The 19,930-nt window shown below is 33.9% G+C and overlaps 1 pseudogene; it reads left to right on the top strand.

Moving 5' to 3' along the window:
* Positions 1–1,197: 1,197 nt before the first annotated feature.
* On the top strand, positions 1,198–1,316 carry LOC118601400 (annotated as a pseudogene).
* The last annotated feature ends 18,614 nt before the right edge of the window (positions 1,317–19,930 follow it).

Genomic DNA, 19,930 nt, shown 5'->3' with positions numbered 1-19,930 from the left:
TTTAATTAAAATTCCTATCTTCCAAGGTGGCCAAATTCCAGAGTTTTCTAAGGCAAGTTATGGTGAGGCCAAAATAATAAACATAGTAAGGTCATTTCTGCAAAAGTTTCAACAAATGTCAAACTCAATTTGTGTGGCAATGAGTAAAATCCAGAATCATTACCTAGATATCAGAACATAAGCCTTCAAATGCAAAGTGAAGGATCAGGAACAACAGCCAAGAGCAGTAACTAGCAGAAGCAAATGAGCAGAGGAAACAGAACTTGAGAAGACTCGGCCAGTCCAATCTAACTCCAGAATACAGTATCTTATAACCAAGACGGTTGTTGAAAATACCCTTTATCAGACACCTCTTGTGATAGCTTAAAGCTATTATTGCCTTTTACCTGAGGCTTCGTGTCTCCTGACCCTTTTGATTGAGATATATATATATACCCCATGCCTAGTTTAATGATATGGCTCACTACATAATGTAATTTAAGGGCATGTGGAACCTGGTTAACTGACCCAAAATATGAACCCCAATAAGAAAATGTAACTAGTTAGTGACTATCAGCCCAAATCTTGAGTCACCAAGACCCGTTGGGTCTCCAGAGCCACTGTTGCTCTCTGAGACATGAAACTTAACACTTACCAACTCTAGAGGACAGTCCAGATCACTATCTTAGTTTTGTGGGCATTAGGCTGTGTTTGAACCAGAAGTCAGTGGCTCCTGATTCCAGTGATGAGTGGCAGTTGCTATCTATAAAAGACACAGGCCATTCTTTGGACAAAGCCAAATCAGTAATGAGACATGTAACCAAATATCAAAGGTAAGAGCAGAGGATCAAACCCAGAACAGAAAGCAGCCGGCACAACTGCTTTTGTAGACCCAGCTCTGTAAGGAGGGCTTCTCCTTCCTGGGAGAGTTAATTGTCATCTGGCAACCACAAAGAGATAAGCTGAAAATAGAGGAGTGAGTATACTACACAATTTTGCCTAGAATTGATCCTGACATTATTTTAAAAAGGGAGGGGTGCTTAGCTACTAAATGACATTTATGTCTTTTTAAGAGATCGAATAAATAATGACACAGAGTGAAAACTAGGTAAACCAAATACACAATATTCTTAAAATATATCCAAACAGATTTATAGAGATTAAAAATAAAATTAAAATGTGTTCATTTTGGCAGCACACGTGTTAAAAGTAAAGTCAGTCTACCGCCATGCTACCCTGAACAAGCCCAATCCCGTCTGACCTCAAAAGCTAAGCAGGGTCAGGCCTGGTTAGTACTTGGATGGGAGACCACCTACGAAGACCAGGTGCCGTAGGCATAAAAAATAAAAAAATAAGGGATTGTAAATTGACAAGGTCCTTGCAATCTGTGACGTCAACCACGGTTTGCCTCTCCTAAAAAATAAAAATAAAATAAAAAGTAAAAATAAAGCCAAAGAAATTATCTGGATCTATGGTAACAGGAAAATTGCACTAGACCAGTTAGACAGTCAAGGGAGATTTTAGTTAAGACTCTTGCATAGGGGAGAGAGATCATTGCAATAGAGGAAAGAGATGAAACTCAATTCCACTGAAATAAAAGGCAGGAGGATTTTTAAAGGCTGGGGTGAGCTAAAGGATATTAGTGGGGAAGTTAGTCAATATGACTAGGTCATCCGCTTTTGCTATTCAGTGCTTATCAAAGTTAGGCTTCTACCCTCCCACAGAGACTGGAAGATGGGGTTCTATCTTTCTTCATAATTACATTTCAAAGGGATGAGAAAACATTTTTAGGTTGTAGAAGGTTTGCATCTCAAAGGCACAGAGAAAGTATTTACAATGGCAAATTTTCTAAAGTAAATGCTCTAAGAAAAGAGAGTTCAGGGGTCTATTGTCAAGAAGAAGGTTGTCTAAAGTTTAGTCAAGCTGAGGGGTACATTGTAGTCTTGGTCACTATTTTAGACCTTGGAATGGACATGCTGAAAACTGTTTGCATCTAGCTGAATAAAGATCCCCTCTTCTTCTCTAGTTCAGCCTCATGATTCTATTTTGCAGGTCAATTGCTTCAATGAATGATTATTCTTATTCTTAAAGCAAACAGGAATCACAGTAAAACCCTCTTTGAAAATGCTGTTTTCCACTTTCAACTTAAATCTCTTTTGGGGACTTGCTACTCCCCAAATGCACATTTAGTATTTAAACTGAAAGTATTAGCCCGCCCAGGTTAATTTTTCAAGAGAAGATCCCAAGTTTAATTGTCGACACATGACTACTAGAAAATCTTTCCTGCAAAGGAGACTAATATGTAGGAAGCTTTGACTCAGCCTGCCTCCCAACTTAAAATTCTTAATAAATGCTTCACTTCCTTCATGTGTGTATCCGTCATCTGTCACTCAGTGGGACTAGAGGGCAGGAATGAAATATTTCTGACAACTGTTCTAACAAAAACATAATGAAATTCTTCTGATGAATCTCATTTTAACAGGTCATGGCATCAGATTGACAGGTCCAGCAATTCATTTGATTACTGAAGCTTTGCAGGGGAAAATGAGGTCTGAGAAAAAACAGCTGATAAAAAAGCACAGCAAAGGTCGAACAAATCAGAGAAATGATCAGCCTAATGAGCCGCAAAATTATTTATTTGCTTGTAAAAAAGAAATTAGCCATAGTTCATCATACATAAGCAATATCTGTCTTAGTTGATGGAACACATGATTGCTCAAAAAGAAAAAAGGATGGTGGGGGTATCTGGATATGCAACATCTGGAAGGAATTATTGGATTTTTAACAATTTGAAAATCCTAGAGACATACCCAGAGCCAAAACAATTAGGAAACTCCCGTCGATTGATTCCAATATCTTGTCTGATGGGGCTTCCAGCTTGTTAAGGTGTTTACTACATAACAGAGAATAGAAGGACTGCATAGTTCATTTCGTTATTTGGCTTCCATTTGTTCATGCCCATCAGAATGTTCTGGAGCTTACCTTCCTATTTCATCCTTCTGCTTTCAGGATAATCTACTCTTTCTCCCTAAAATAAACTTTGACAATGGTGATTAAAGATCCACTTGTCTCTCTTGGCTAGCTTCATTTCACTATTACAGTATTTTTTGCACATTTCTTGCCCTTGTTCTGTTTTTTTTTTATGTGCAGATAGATCGACAATGTTCTATACATAGGAAATTATGTTCCATGTCTCACGTACTTCCCTTAGAATAAAAAAGTATGTGTCCCTATGCCTTTGCCTACTGATCGAACATGGTACAGATGTGAAATCCAGCTTTATAAAGCTCCATTGAAGAAAGTTGCTTTTCTTCAGTGTCATGCTTAGCCTATATTTCAGTTCAACAGCCTTTTGACAACTCAGTTCAGCATTGTAATCAAGTGTCTTTTTTCTCATATAATAACAAGTAAATGTAATCCTCCAAAATAGTACAAGATGCATTTGTGAATAACCAAAAACATAGTAAGTATTGACACTATAGAAGCAAAGAGATCTTTGATGTATGTCACTAAAATAAAATCAGGTCGGTGATGGTATTTTTTACTCTTTATTTTGAAATGATTATAAACTTATAGGAGCTTGTAAAATTAGAACATAGAGTCCTTTTACCTTTAACCTAGTTTCCCCCAATAGTGAAAACTGGAGTATAATATCAAACCCAGGAAATTGATATTGGTAAAATATTGTTGACTAAACTACTAAGTTACAGAATTTATTCCATGTTCACCATTTTTACATGAATGTGCTTATATAGGTATGTGTGTGTAGTTTGCAATTTTATCCCATGTATAGATTTGTGAAACCACCATCACAATTAAGATATGAATTTGTTCCATCACCACAAAGGAACTCCGTTATGCAACCATTTATATTCACACCACCCACCCACTTTATCCCTGCCCTTCCCCTCTCCCCTGACAACTACTAATCTGTTCTCTACCTCTACAGTTTTATTGTTTCATGAAGGTTATATAAATGCAGTCACACAGTATGTAACATTTTGAGATATTTTTTGCAAAGAATAATACTTGTGAGAGCCATCCAGGTTGTTGCATGTATCAATAGTTTGTCCTTTTTATTGCTGAGTAGTGTTCCATTGTATGGATGTTTCAGAGTTTAACCATTCAACTATTAAAGGACATTTGGGTTGTTTCTAGTTTTTTACTATTACAATTAAAGCTGCTATGAACACTCATTCATATGTTTATGTGTAAACATGAGTTTTCATTTGACTTTGATAAATGCCCGAGTGCAATTGCTGGATCATATGGTAAGTGCATGTTTAGATTTACAAGAAATTGTTATATTATTTTCTGGAAAAGCTATACCATTCTACATCCCCAGCAGCAATATATGAGAAGTCCAGTTTCTCCATGTTGTCATCAGCATTTAGAATTACTTTTTTTTTTTATTTTTTACTTTAGCTATTCTAATAGGTATATAGTGATAACTCATTGTGGTGAGGCTAGAGTTTTATACATTATGTTCCTATTAATAAATTACAGACTTCTACATTTTTCCCAGCATTCACCATTATAGATACAGTTTGTATCCATAAGCCTTTAGTTTTCTCTCTCCTACCCAACCCTCTCTTCCCTAGAGATAAATAATTTAACTCAGGCTATCTGAAAAACTGCTTTTAATTTTGTTCTTATCTTTAATTGAAATGAAGAATTTTCAGGCTCTAACATAAGAAAGAGAATGTCTGTGGGAACAGTTTCCTTAGGCCAGTAGCATGGATTCTAGGTCCTATCACACAAGTGAAGGTTGTGATGTTCTTAGTAATAGTTTGGGACTGAGAAATAGAACTGATTTTATTTGTCCAGATGAAGGACTAATGAGGATATGGAATCCAGCAGTGGTAAAATACAAAGATTTGATTCTTATGGGTCCTGAGTAACCTAAGAAATCAACCACCTGATGTGCTGTCAGAGGTACCTTTCTGGCCACTGCAGCTCCATAACTGGTATTTTGGCTCACATCATAGACCTTAAATGAAAAGGCATCAGTACGATCTAAATATTTGTTTATGCTATCTTAACAATGTATCACCATGGGATCAGTGAGGTTGAAGAATAAGTATTTTTGTGTTTTTATGGTATGATAGCTGATTTAATGTCAGGAAAACATATTCACAATTATTAACATGCATAAAAAGCGTATATATAACAAAATATCAGCAGAATCAAATTTTGTGCAAAAAATACATAATAATGCATATGTACTCAAAATTTAAACATTTTCTGCTACAAACTCAAATTCTGTATCTAATTTTATTTTATTTTTTATTTTTTAAATTTATTTTTAATTATAGTTGTCATACAATTATATTATTTTCGGGTGTACAACCTTTATATACCTTACAAAGTAATCATCCCAACAAGTCCAGTACTCACCTGGCACCATAAATAGTTATCACAATATTATTGGTTATATTCCCTATGCTGTACTTCACATCCCCATAACTAATTTTATAACTGGCAGTTTGTACATCTTAATCCCCTATCACATTTTTGCCCATCCCCTCATCCCTCCCATTTGGTAAGTTCTATGAGTTTGTTTCTATTTTGTTTAATTGTTTTAGATTCCACATTTAAGTGAAATCATATGGCATTGTCTTTCTGTTGAATTTATTTCACTTTACATAATACCTTCTAGATCCACCCTAGTCACAAATGGCAAGATTTCATTCTTTTTTATGGATGAGTAATATTCCATTGTATATAAAATATGTACCACATCTTCTTTATCCATTTGCATATCGATGGACACCTAGGTTGCTTCCATATCTTGGCTACTATAAATAATGCTGCAATGAACATAGGGGTGCATTATATCTTTTCAAATTAGTGTTTTGTATTTCTTCAGCTAAATATCCAAAAGTAGAATTGCTGGGTCATATGGTAGTTCTATTTTTAATATTTTGATAAACCCCCATACTGTTTTCCATAGTGGCTACATCAATTTACAATCCCACCAAGAGTGCATGACAGTTCCCTTTCTTCATATCCTTGCCAACACTTGTTATTTATTGATTTCCTGATTATAAGCATTCTGACAGATGTGAGGTTATATCTCACATGTTGATTTACATTTCCCTGTTAGTTTTGATTTACATTTTTCTGATAATTGGTAATGTTGAGCATCTTTTTTTGCTTTGTCCATCTGTATTTCCCCTTAAGAGAAATGTCTATTCAGGTCTTCTGCCCATTTTATAATTCGATTGGTTTATTTTTTATATTGAATGGTATGAATCCTTTATACATTTTACATATTAACCCCTTATTGGAGATATCATTGGTGAATATCATCTTCCATTTGGTAAGTTGACTTTTTGTTTTGTTGATGGTTTCCTTTGTGGTACAAAAGCTTTTCAGTTTGATGTAGTTTTATTTATTTTTGCTTTTGTTGTCTTTGCCTTAGGAGACATATTCAAAAAATATTGCTAAGACTGATATCAAAGATTTTATAACCTATGTTTTCTTCTAGGGGCTTTCATGGTTTCAGATGCTGTATTTAAGTCTTTAATCCATTTTGAGTTTATTTTTGTATATAGTTTAAGAAAGTGGTCTAGTTTCATTTTTTTTTTTTTTGCATGTATCTGTCCAGTTTTCCCACCACCACTTATTGAAGAGACTATATTGTTTATTCATGCCTCCTTTGTCATAGATTAACTGACCATATAAGATAGGGTTTATTTCTGGGCTCTTTATTCTGTTCCATTAATCTATGTGTCTGCTTTTATCCAGTACCATACTGTTCTGATTATTACAGCTTTGTACTATAGTTTGAAATCAGGAGGCATGACACCTCCAATTTTGTTCTTTTTTTTTTTTTTTTTTCAGATGCTCTTGGCTCTTCAGGATCTTTTGTGATTCCATATAAATTTTAGGATTATTTGTTCTAGTTCTGTGAAAAATGTCATTGGTATTTTGATAGAGATTGCATTGAATCTGTAGATTGATATGCATTGTGGACATTTTAATGATGTTAATACTTCTGATCTATGAGCATGGTATAGCTTTCATTTATTCGTGTCTTCTTCAATTTCTTTCATCAATGTCTCACAGTTTTCAGAGTACTGGTCTTTTCCTAGGCATTTTATTCTTTTTAATGCAGTTGCAAATTATATTTTCTTAATTTTCTTTCTGATAGTTTGCTATTAGTATATAAAAACGCAACATATTTCAGAATATTAATTTCATATACTGAAATTTTACTTAATTCATTTATTTGTTCTAATAGTTTTTGTGGAATTTTTAGGGTGTTCTACAGAGCAATTTTTAATTGTAAAAATAATTTAAAAGACAGAAGAGCTGTTATCTATTTTACACATCACATATAAATACTTTTATAATATTCAACACACTGTTCAAAGCCTCAGACAAATCCATACAGTAAAAATATTTTTTATAAACCTGTGCTGAAATTTCTTAAAATTTTATTGGTCAGAGAAAATTCTGGGGGGTAGTGGGGAATGTGAGTGTGAACTCATTCACAGTGGTTTTATGTCAGAGAAATAATAAATTTTGTTATGCTGCACTCGACTCTAGCAGAATTTTTTTTTTTAAAAAAAGATTATCTCATGAACATAACGTAATAATAGTAGATAAGATTTCAAATTGGAAACACCAAAAGAAAAATTTACAGATTTGGAAAAACATAACTGAATCAAAATGTCTACACCTAAGAAAAATCTTTAGTCTGTGAATTAATATCTTGTTTTCTAAGAGTGGAACTTAAAACTTGGTAGTGTTGATTGGCAATATACAGTTTGCTATATAAGATACAAAATTATCTCATTTGAAACTTGATACTCAAAATCGATCTAAATAGATTTGGAATAATTTTGTTATTTTTAACATTGTGTGTGTGTGTACTCATTACTAATCTCATAACCAATCTCAAGTCTCACTTGATAAATCACATCTGGCAATTTGGAATTTGGTGAAGTTGCATCACCCTGTATCGCAACATCATAAATAAGCAAAGGAAGATTTCAGAAGAACTTAAAGAAAAAAAGAAATGTGGGGCAGGTATAGGTGGGTAGGAGATACTTTCAAAGAATACACAAGAAAAAATGTGACTTCAAGGAAGATATGTTCTTTTCTCCAAAGTTATAAAACATACTGATCCCAGGATTATAGACTCCAAAAGTGTCATATGATGCTATCATAACGTCAGTTACTGTCAAATATCTTGCTAATGTCAAAATACCACCAGGCTCAAGCTTTTGAATAGCATTTAATAGTCTTAAAGAGACAGAATTTAAAATTAGAGCTGTCTGCCTCATTTACATTTTAATACAATTTCTAAATAAGCACTTTTTGTACATGTTCTAAGATATGTGGCTGCAATTATAAAAAAATGATTCGTAAACTGACACTTTTCCCTAAAGTATTAATTTAGGGAAACTAACATGCAAGTTTTCATTCTGGATTTTATAGCAAAAAGAAAATTTTCTTCAATAGCTTGGTTGAATTCTACTATTCATGTGACTATCGCAGCATGACACTATTTCCATCATTTTTCTTTAAGCAGTTGAGTTGACTAGAGGTTTGATAAGGAATACATCTGTATAAGATATTCAAGAGCCAAATAATTCACATTGTTCATTGACAGTGAACTTGAGAAATGTACAACATCACTAGGAGCATTCCTTGTGCACATTGCATCATATCTCCTGATAACTCTGAGAACAGAGTACTCAGAATACCTATTTCTGGTTTGTTTGAAGTTTTTGTGAAATGTGTAGAGGGATTTGATATGATCATGTTCTCAGGCATATTCAAGTGACAATTTATGCTTCCCATTTCTGTATTTTTTGCTACTCTGAAGTGATGTTTTTATATTCACTTAAAATTTTTTTCACTTTGTTATCCTAAACCATAAGTGAGACTTTAACCTTTCAAGTCAAAATTTTGAAAAACAAATATAGGAAACTTGTATTAAAAGATAGTGGATAATAAGGCATGTAGGACAGCTTGCAATTAATGGAATTTTTCACTCCACTCAGATATAAGGTTAAGAATAGAGTGTTTAAAAATCTTAAAACTGTTATGATATTGCCTATATTAGAAAAGAAAAATTGAATTAGGATGGTATTTAAACCATAATCACAGAAGACTGCTTTATTACAAATATATATACCACTTTAGATATTGTTTTTTCAGCTGTCCTAGGCTATTGCTCAGCCGACCTAATACATCTGAACTGTTTTCTAATTCCTGTGTAAAGGTGAAAGTATTGAGAACTTATCATGAATACTAAAGAAGAAATATATGCACTAGGGAAAATGCACCTGTGCATTGCTATTCTCTGTCTGAGTCTCTAACTGCCACCATTAATATTTTTTGTGTTTCTCACAGCTGTCAGAACGTGCTGGTTTCTGCTTTATTCTCAGAGCCTAAACACATCTTTTCAAGCTACATGGTTTGCATGCTAATGTTCAATGGAGGCATATTATTCACTCTAATTTTGATCTTATCAAAGGCAAGACAAGGATTTTAAATGCTACAACCATTCATACTAATTAGAGGAACTATTTAAAAGCCAACCTTAGCTTTCTCAAAGATTAAGACATAAATGAGAAATAGGCTTCCCAATTAAAATGATATCAATAGCATAGAAAATTTTTAAACATTCACATTTGTTTACTTTATGTTTTAAATCTAATTAGTACTATTTTCAAATAATCAGAAATCAGAGACTATACCATTTACACAAGATATGATCATAGGGGCTTTAAACCAAATGTCATCTGAAAGATCATTTAGTACAACTTCCTAATTTAATGAATGAGAGAGGTTGGAAGAAGTTACAAGTTCTACCCTAAGTCACACAGGACTTTAAATCATGCTCTTCTGTCTCCCAGCCACACAATATAAGCTAAGATCAAACAGAAAAAAATAGATAATTGTTAAAATTAAAGCACTAAAAGATCTTTAAAAATTGGCTTACTCTATATAGAATCTCTATTTAAGTCACGATGATCAACTTTTCTTCCTTACAAGCTTTCTACTCATGCTTTTCTATAAAAAGTAATCGCATCACCTCTTCCAGATCCTATAGTAAGAATTTTAAAACTTATCCCCTCAGAAGACCTGTAATCGATCAATGTGCCACTTAAAATATCACACTATCCTGGTGTGGCCCTTTGCCCCTTTGTCTGGAATATCGATAATCTCAATATTTACGGAAGCATGGCTTGCCATACCAAACAATTATAATCTTACTCACTTAAACAAATATATGAAATGTTAATTAGCTCACCATTATTTAAATCATTTGGCCCATTTAGAGACTTACAGTTTACCCACAGGCCATCTAGATAGAGTACGCACTTGGATTTTCAAGGACGTAGACTTCTATGACCTTGAAACACAAATAGGTAAGGACATACTGAGTATGCTTGCTGATTTAATCATGTAGAATGGTCTCCATGTAAAAGAAAAGGCAACATATAAGGTAAAGCTGCTTTGAAAAGGATTTCTAAAGAATGTTCAAATTAACGATTTTATAGTTAGAATATGCTAAATCAATTGTTAATAAGTTAGACCGAAAGTCTGTAAATTTTCTATAAGATATGGGAAATTTTTCAAATAATCAGAAATCAGAGACTATACCATTTACACAAGATATGATCATAGAGGGATATTAAATTAAATTAAATTAAAATTTAATTTAATTGGAACATTTTTTCACCTATGAAGACAAATAGGGTGAGCCTCTCAGATTAAAGAGGTTATTACTTTCACATATCTTGTGCTAACTGGAAATTTGGAAAGGTCAGTGGAACATTGCTAAAATGGTAGAAGCCAAAAAAAGTGCCCTATATTAATAAAATTGGCAAATAAAAAGGTTTCAGGGAATATGCCACTAATTCATTATATTGACCTACTTGGAGTTATATATGAAAAATGCAAAGAGGAAGAGCCTACAGTAAGTAAAACACATATTGAGTAATTGGTCATCATACTCCTAAAACATGTGAGAATTAATATATTTTGTGTTTGCCTTTTGATCTGATTCCTACGAGACATGAAAGGAAGAAATTTCACCTCCATTTTAAAGAAGACTTGGAGAAACAGAAGAGGTGTAATTTTCCAGTTTTAAGAGTAAATTGGATTCTCAGATATCAAGCTTTGGAGAATTATAATAAAAATATTCTTTAAACTTTCTGCATCACACGTTCACTCATATGATTTGTTTTTTATAAGAAATACATAATAAAAATCAATAATTTCCTCTGTTTTGACTGGGGAAAGAGGGCAATTAGCAGATATCTTCAATGGGAAGAGAACCATGGCCTATAAATTAAGGTGCTTTTGTACATTAATCTCTCCCTTTTTAATCATCAAACTAATCTTGTAAAGAATCTCTCTCAGAGATATACAAATGTCAAGTGACTTAATTACTATATTATATAAGTGTCAAGGGTTAGAACACAAAGACAGATGGAAAAGGCTTCTGGCCCCAGTTCTATCACATACTTGGGAAATAGTCATAAGATATATATAAGCCTATTTGCAAGATAGAGTAGCAAAGAATATACTTTCTTTGAATGAAATGGCCACTTAACAATATGGCATTTTCTTTAAGTATTCTGGAAATCAGTAAGTTTTAATCTATTTCATTGTGCTGATTATTAAGATGAGGACAAAAGATTTGATGAGGATTTTTTAGCTTATAACAATGTGGCCTCTTTCCAGAAAGTTGACTTGGAGAAATTTCAGATTCTATAAATAAGTTTTACAAAAACATTTTTTTTGCCACAAAATGGAGTTTGTTGTGTTATACAGTGTACTTCATGTATTCCCAGGTGCATATCAATGGTTCTGCTTCATAGCACCCATATCCTCATGGCAAGCAATGAAGTCTGTTTGTTATGACTGTCACCGTTGTTTTGACTGCCTTTAACCTCCTTGGCAACTTGAGAATCCTTTTGTCAGGATCTGCACCCATAAAGTGGCCATGGCGTGGCCTTTGTTGATAAACTGTTCTCACTTCACTGACAGATAGTTTCTGATGTCTTGAATATAGTGACAGTGATCCCACAGTGACAGCTAATACTAGAAAAATTGTACAGTCCAATTTTAGCTATGGGATGTGGAAGAAGACACAGAAGACCTAGGTGAATTGAATTGACAAATCACAGGGTACAATGCAAAGTCCTTCTAAGAATGTTGAGAATACCTGGTTATGTACATCCTTACCAAAATCAGGTATTATGCTATTTAAAAATTTTAAAATTGGATTAGTTAAAAATAGTACTTTGTTATAATGTATCTTTTTCTAATGTAATATTTTCATATCAATAATTTGTCATTTCTTTCACTTGTTTATGCTCTTTGCCTGTTTTTATATTGAGGACACTGTCTTTGTTTTAGTGAATAGGAAGAGCACTTTATGTACAGAGTATCAATTCTAAATTTGAGAATATATTAAGTGATAAATGACCAATATCTCTTTGATCTAAAGCACCTGCAACGGGATAAAGAAAATATTATTCATTAAAATTCTAGAAGAGTTAGTAGGAGAGTAGTATATTTCTCTGTAGTCTGGACACGAAGAAGTGGTTGCTTGGGAGTTTGAATTTTTGGAAGTTTCAGGCATGGAACAAGCAAGAGAAAGATAGTGAAAAGTTGTGGATGTGTAATGTGATTGGAAGCAATCTAAATGTCCACCAATAGAAGACTGATTAAATAATTTATAATATAATCCACATAATAAGATGCTATGCAAGTGTAATAGACAGCTTTTAAAATAATCATAATACATAATCCCTGGTGTCCATGCCTTTGTATTATCTCCTCCCCTTGAGCACTGCTTAGACCTAGTGACTTCTAACCAAAAAAATATGGAATAGGATGTTACCTCTGAGATTGGGTTATAAAAAGACTCTGGCTTCTTTCTCAGTCACCCCTTTTGTCTTCCACTTCCTCTGATAGAAGCCAGCTGCTGTGAGCTTTCCCATGGAGAAGCCCATGTGGCAAGGAACTAAGGGTGGCCCCCAGCCAACAATGTGTAAGGAACTGAGCTCTCAATCCAATGCCCTGCAAAGAGTGCAATTCTGCCAAAAGCATGTGTGCAAGCAAATCTTGCCACAGTCGAGCCTTGATATTTCTACAGGCTCAAACTACATAAATGTGTGTTGCTTTAAGTCACTAAGTTTGGGGATAATTTGCTATGCAGCAACAGATACCTAATGCAGCAGCTATTACAAATGATAATGCAGATATGTGGTATGTGATGAGAGGGAAAGGGGAGAGGGGCGTGGCTGTGGATGTATGTACATGTAGTCTGTCCTGCTACAATACGTGTTTCTGTACACATATGTTAGTTCACATATGACTTTTTTTCTAGGTAAGTAGAGCCAGAATAAGAGGGGTACACTTCTAGCCATCATTAGGAAAGGAAAAACCATCTGCTCGGCAACTGCATGGACAATAGGAACCCCTTGGTCATTTTATTAAGAAAATTTAAAACAGGAGCTTAAGAATATAAAATATACAAAAAATGTTATTATGGCATGATTTGCAAGGTTTATAATAAGACTGCAAACAACCCAAATTTCATCAATATAAGGTTGATTAAATAAACTATGTTATACTCACCAATAAAGTACTATGTAGTATAAAAAGAACCGATGACAATTCATTTTCCTAATGTAGAGTGGTCCTCAGGATTTAGCTATTAAGTAAAATACAGCAAGGAGCTAAACAGTAAGACTTGTGTGTAATAAAGAGGAAATACTAATATATACATATTTGTCAATATTTTCAAAAAGAAACTATATAAGATATCAAAAAAAATTAAAAACAAAACAACCAATTTAAATTTGTGAACTGTTCTTGAATTATAATTTGAAGAAAGCAACTACGAACGCCTTTTTAACTGGGTAAATTTGTCCATGAATTTGATACTACATGATATTAAAGAATTTTGGTCAATTTTGTTAAGTATGATAATGACATTATGCTTATGGTTTTTCGTCTTTATCTAATAGAAGCATATACTGAATTATTAAAGTAAAATGATATGATTTTAGGAATTTGCTTCAAAATACTTCAGAGAGGAAAAAAAGGGATGAGAGGTAGAGTTGGGGAGACAGATGGAGGAGGATTAGAAAAATAATAACTGTCAAAGTTAGTTTTTTAATACATTTTATTATCTTCTTTACTTACAGATATGCCTGAAATTTTCCACAATAAAAAGTTGAAAAATAAATAAAACTTAAAAGAAGCCATCCCTTGGGCCTAAAGCAACATAGTATATGTTGCCTTAGTCAGCTCAGGCTGCCATAAATATACTATAGATGGGGTGACTTAAACAACAGAAATTTATTTTCTGACATCTCTAGAGGCTAGAAGTCTAAGATCAAGCAGCCAGCATGATCATTTTCTGGTGAGGACTCTTTCTAGTTTGTACATGGCTGCCTTCTCACTGTCTTCACATGGTAGAGAGAAAGCAAGCTCTCTGGTGTCTCATAAGGACACTAATCCCATCATGAGGGGCCTACCCTAATGACCTCATCTAAATCAAATTCTCTCCTAAAGACCCCATCTTTAAGTATCATCACGTTGGGGGTTAGGGCTTCAATATATGAATTTGCAGTTTAGTCCATAGCACCCTTCTACTCAGAGAGGCACACTCCCTGACAGGCGCAGCTCTCAGCTTGTGGACAGTTTCACTGGCACCCATGCTTACCTTTACGTAGCCCCATGAGCTCAGAGTACTGTTTCCATTGTATTGTGTGAGCTCTTGCTCAATACACTTCTTCAGGTCTAATTAAAGGGTTGATGGCATTGCTGCTCTGTTGTTCTTGACTTTATTTTTAGATATAACTGACATGCCAGTCTGCAGTCATGCTAAATTGTCTGTCTGGCAGTCCTAGTTATCTCCCCAGGTACCAATGATTGTTTTTGCTAGGGCTGGTTATAAATTTACTTGGATTTTTGAATACTCTGCCCTAACCTTATTTTCTAGTTAAGCCCTGTCATTTTTACTGTGCAATTTTGCCAAATACAAGGTTTTTCAAAAACACACATTGCATTTTGCCAGAAATGCCTATATGTGAAAAAAAAAAGTATAGAAAAGAGTAAGTTATCAAAAAGTTTATACATAGCATGATTCAGTTTTTATTAAAACATACATATCTATGCATAGGAAAATATTTTTGTACTTGTTTATGTTTTCTAACTTTTCTACATGTATTTTTTGTGGGTTTATAAAGGAAATAATAAGAGATGTTTTAAATTAAAAGGCAATTGCCAGCCAAAAATCCGAGCATTTAGACAACTAGAAAGAAACTCAAGAGCTAAGAGATGGAGGCGGAATAAATTCTAAAATCACCCGTGGCTTAGAGAAGTCTCAACACTCCATTATGAGCGTGTCTGGCAGACCTTTCCTCTAACCCTACACCAGCACACCAGCAGAAGTTAAATTGTCTTTTGCCAAGGTAAAAAGCATAGTTGGCTAAGAGTAGAGGATTGACTATTTCTGTCTTTTTTTTTTTTTTGACTAAGGTTATTGAAAAACCAGAAATCTGACAAAGTTATCCAGATGACATCTTAAATTGAAAGAGAGCAAAAAAAAAAAAAAAAAAAAAAAAAAAAAAAAATTCAATTTTATTTTTTTTAAACCTTGTACTGTGATAGTCACTTTAAATATATCACCTTCACAGTATTTCTTGACATCTATATAATTGTCTTCACTTTACAGGTGAAGAAACAAACTCAGAGAATTTAAGTAACTTGCTGAGGTTATGAAGCCAGTAAGAATAAAGCAGGAATTCCAACCTACTGCTGTCCTCAAGATTTGTATTTCATAGAAAATCACACATATAGGTACTGATTAAATTATTTTCTAAGCAACTTATTTTCTCATAATGGGACTATGTAAAAACTAATATAAACAAAGCCACTTTAAAATGGAGCTGGAGCTGCCATCCCAGAGAAACTGCTTTGCATATCTTATGCCTCAAACCTTTGGAATGTTAAAATGAGGCAAAATAACCCTTTTTGCCTTAGGCCTACAGCAACATTGGGTCCCAAAGAACTGTTTGCAAGAATAACAAGAAATCAGATGTTATGACTACAGGACTGAAAATTATTTAGTATTAGCATCACCATGTTAGTTTATCTGCACCAACAGAAATGCCTTCCTTCTATTGATATGTGATGGTTCCCCTTCTCTTGCTCATAAATACCTCTTGCCTTTGTCCCGTAATCAGAACATTATTTGGGTTTCTGCCTGAACCAGTGATTCCTCAATAGCTATTCTTTTTTATCTCAAATAAATGTTGGTTGCCTATCACTTTGAAAGGCCTTTTATTTTTCAGTTAACAACTATTATGACTGGAAAGTATCAGGTATGTTTTTTATATTAAATTAATCTTTAATATCTCATTCAGTTCTAATTCTGATAATAACCATACATAAACATTTACCTTGAGATACATGTTTAATTCTTGATTATCTTTGCACCTGAAATTGGAGAAGCCCACTTGTTAAAAGGCACAGAGTAAACTAGAGCTTAGGAAGTAAGTATTCCTTTTCCTCTTGACAGTATGCATTCTGCATTGCCTCCTGCCTCAAGCTCTATGCAGGAGCCCTAAAGCACAATATTTACAGGCAGTGCTCTGCCTTCCAATTGTTCTCTGTCCTTTTCTGTTCTCACTGGGCCCTATATACAATTAACATTTCCTTCTGACCATTCAAATTATGCCATTAGTCTAATCATTACATTTTTACAGTTTGAACATTTTATTTCTAACATTTTACAGATCTTAATCAAGGTCTTATATGGTGTTGCAAAGCTACCAAAATACCTGCTGTGCTTCCTAAATTCTTAATCTCATTAATGATAGCTGTATCATTTTTCAAGCTAAGAATATGAGAGTTATACTTTAGTTACCTATGACTCATATATCCGAACCCACGTACTAATCCTAATAGAAACATTTCCAAAAACCACTTCTCAAGTATGTCTTTATGGCCACTCTGTTCATGCCCTCATCACCTTACCTGGGCTGCAATAACAGTCTACTGGTGACCTCTCTACCAACTGTATGCCCCACTCTGTCTCCTTAATTGTCATTACTATCATATCTATTAAAACTGAATCTGGTCATGTCACTGTGGTGCTTACAAACTCTCAGGCCACCAGTAAAGTCCAAAGCCTCTAGCTAGGCATACTGGACCCTTTGCAGCTAGCCTCAACTTTTTGCCAATCACCACCTCTCATTTTCCCTCCCCCTGAACATTCATTCCGAGAATTCTCCTTACATACCAGCTGTTCCCTCTCTGAAACACCCATCCCCTAATTCTGTACCTCATAAAATGCCTTCAAGACCCACATCAAATGTCATCTGTCCTCTTGAATTCCTTTAGTAGAGTTTCTCCCTTCTCCAGACACCCATCACACTTCGTTCATAGCTCTAGCATGGCCCTCAACCACAAAAGTATTTAACGGCTCACCTCTGTTTCTTCCATCAAACTAGAAGCTTCTTGGATGCAAAGACCATGTGTGAGTTGGAGTACTTAAGTCCCACGAGCCTTACTTAATCTAAAATATCGTTACATCTATAATACATTTCTTAAAGCACAGAATTCTGGAAAATAAGAGAGCTTTCTTTGTCCATCATTTCAAATGAAGAAAAACAAAGACTACTACAATTCAATGTACAATGTTAATTCAAACTCAGTAAGGTTCCTATTCATTTAAAATCAAGAAGAAACAGAATTCAAAAACCATTTCCCCTAGGATTAAAACACATTATTGTATAATTATAGACCCCATTTAAAAAAAGTGAAAGTATGCTGCTTCTTTGGGGATTATATTTCTTTCATTCCATTTACTATTTTTAAAGCATGTATGATAAGTCTCCTAAAGTCATTTCCAAAGTAGTTACAAGAATAAAAGAAATTTAAATTAAATACCTTAAAGTTTTTCCTTAGGAATTGAATCATCACTGCCCATGACTTCGCAATGAATTTCCTGGGTTGCTATAATCTTTAGTTAAAAAATTAAATTCTATGATAGAAAACATTAAAAATTATTCTGCTTTAAAGTAATTCTAAATGAATTAATAACGACTTATAGATATATGTATAAGCTCATTATTTATAATATTCTTCCCTGTTTTAGTTATCAGATAAGCTATAAATATTATAAACTATTGATGTTTGCAAAATAATTGTTTTAATTATTATATAATCAGCCTCATAAAATATTAAATTGTATTTATTAAATATACCTTAAATTATAATGTAATATAATTATTAGACAATCTCTAATTAAATGATATGATCTTTATCATCCACACTGACCCATCCAGAATTACTCTGAACTACAAATTAAATCTGTACTTACATTTAAGACTTTTTCTGAGCAATGTCTTTCAACAGACAGAACCATAAGGATATAATACTCGTTGTTCTTTGCTATAGAGCTTAACATATCTTCTTAACTCTAATTTACATTTATCAACTACCCTATATTGTAAAGAGTTTTTATTTACATGCTTTCCAAAAAATTGAAATTCAATATTCTGGAGGTAATTTCCCCAACATTGTTCCTCTGGATGAAGCAGCCTGGTCAACTTCATTTCTGTGAAAAACATGAACAGAAATTTTATCTATCTTTCAGGTATATTTTACTTTATCATGGACTGCTTGTTGCCTACTCAAGATCTCTTCTCCCCTTATATCCCATTAATGGGATTCCAATTTTGTTGGCAGTATCCATGTGCTCTAGGAAAAAAAAAAAAAAGCACCTATATTTCCCAGCCTCCCTTGCAGATAAGAATGGCCATGAGACATAGAACAAGCCAATGGCGTGGAAGTGGAAATTGTTGTTGGGGTTTCTGGAGAATTTCCAAAAAAGGGAACCTGACTCAGCCAACACAATCATTTTTATACTTTGCTCTTTTCTTTCCTTTTTAAACTTTGAGAAAAGGACCAAAAGAATTGCAGACATCGCAGCCTTGACACCTGGAGCCATCGAGCCAACACCAGCATCCAGACTTAATATTACATTTAGAGAAAAAAGTTATTTGAATTTTCTGTGTCATGCAGCAGAAATAAACCCCTGAGAAATCTGTACTAACATAGTAATGTCAGTTACTAGAATCACCTTACGTACCTATCTGCACAGAAGAATGGCACTGCTTTTCACACATGGGTTTTGTTAAGTTTTAAGTTGTTTGACAAATCCAATTTTGTCTATCTGTGAAAAATTTTAAGAGAGTGGGTACTAAAAGAAGAGCACAGTATATAGTAAAAAAGGCAAGACAGTGAAAGAAAGGAAGGTCAGCATCCTCAGAGACAGATTCTTCCACAACAGAGCACTGAAAAAGAATTAGGCAGAGTCCAACAGAGCTGTTTCTGAAAATAATGGCTATGTTAAAAAAAGAAAAAAGAAAAAAAACTAAGAAAGGAAAAGACTATGAACAGCATAGTCTTTGACATATGCAGAATGTTATAAAAATAATGATTTGTTCTTTATATCTATTCTTTACATTGTGGCTTCATTATATTGTTTGAAATTCCCAGGACATCAGACATACTCATAAATGCTAAATAATATATAAAAGATTTTAGATTCATTTTCTCATGCATTAATTATGTTTTAAGTGCCTATTACACACCAGATACTATTCTAAGCCCTGAAGATGTGACTGTAAACAAGACAATCAAAGCTTTTATTGATAAGGAGCTTACAGTTTGCAGGGGAGGGAGACAGATACAAACAAGTGAAACAGTGGTAAGTACTGAAGAGGAAAAGAGGAGGGAAAGGGTGTGAGATGTCAGAAGCAGGTATGATTTTAGATGGGATAAAGGAGGAAGGCTCACTGAGAAGATGGCATTTAGTAAAGATCTAGAGGAGATGAGGAAAACGTTGGTCTAGGGAAAGAACTTTCCGTTCCAGAGAGGGAAGAGGAGATGA

The sequence above is a fragment of the Rousettus aegyptiacus genome, unplaced genomic scaffold, assembly GCF_014176215.1.
Source record: "Rousettus aegyptiacus isolate mRouAeg1 unplaced genomic scaffold, mRouAeg1.p scaffold_m13_p_3, whole genome shotgun sequence".
In the NCBI taxonomy this organism is placed as follows: domain Eukaryota; kingdom Metazoa; phylum Chordata; class Mammalia; order Chiroptera; family Pteropodidae; genus Rousettus; species Rousettus aegyptiacus.
This window is presented reverse-complemented; position numbering and strand designations above follow the sequence as displayed.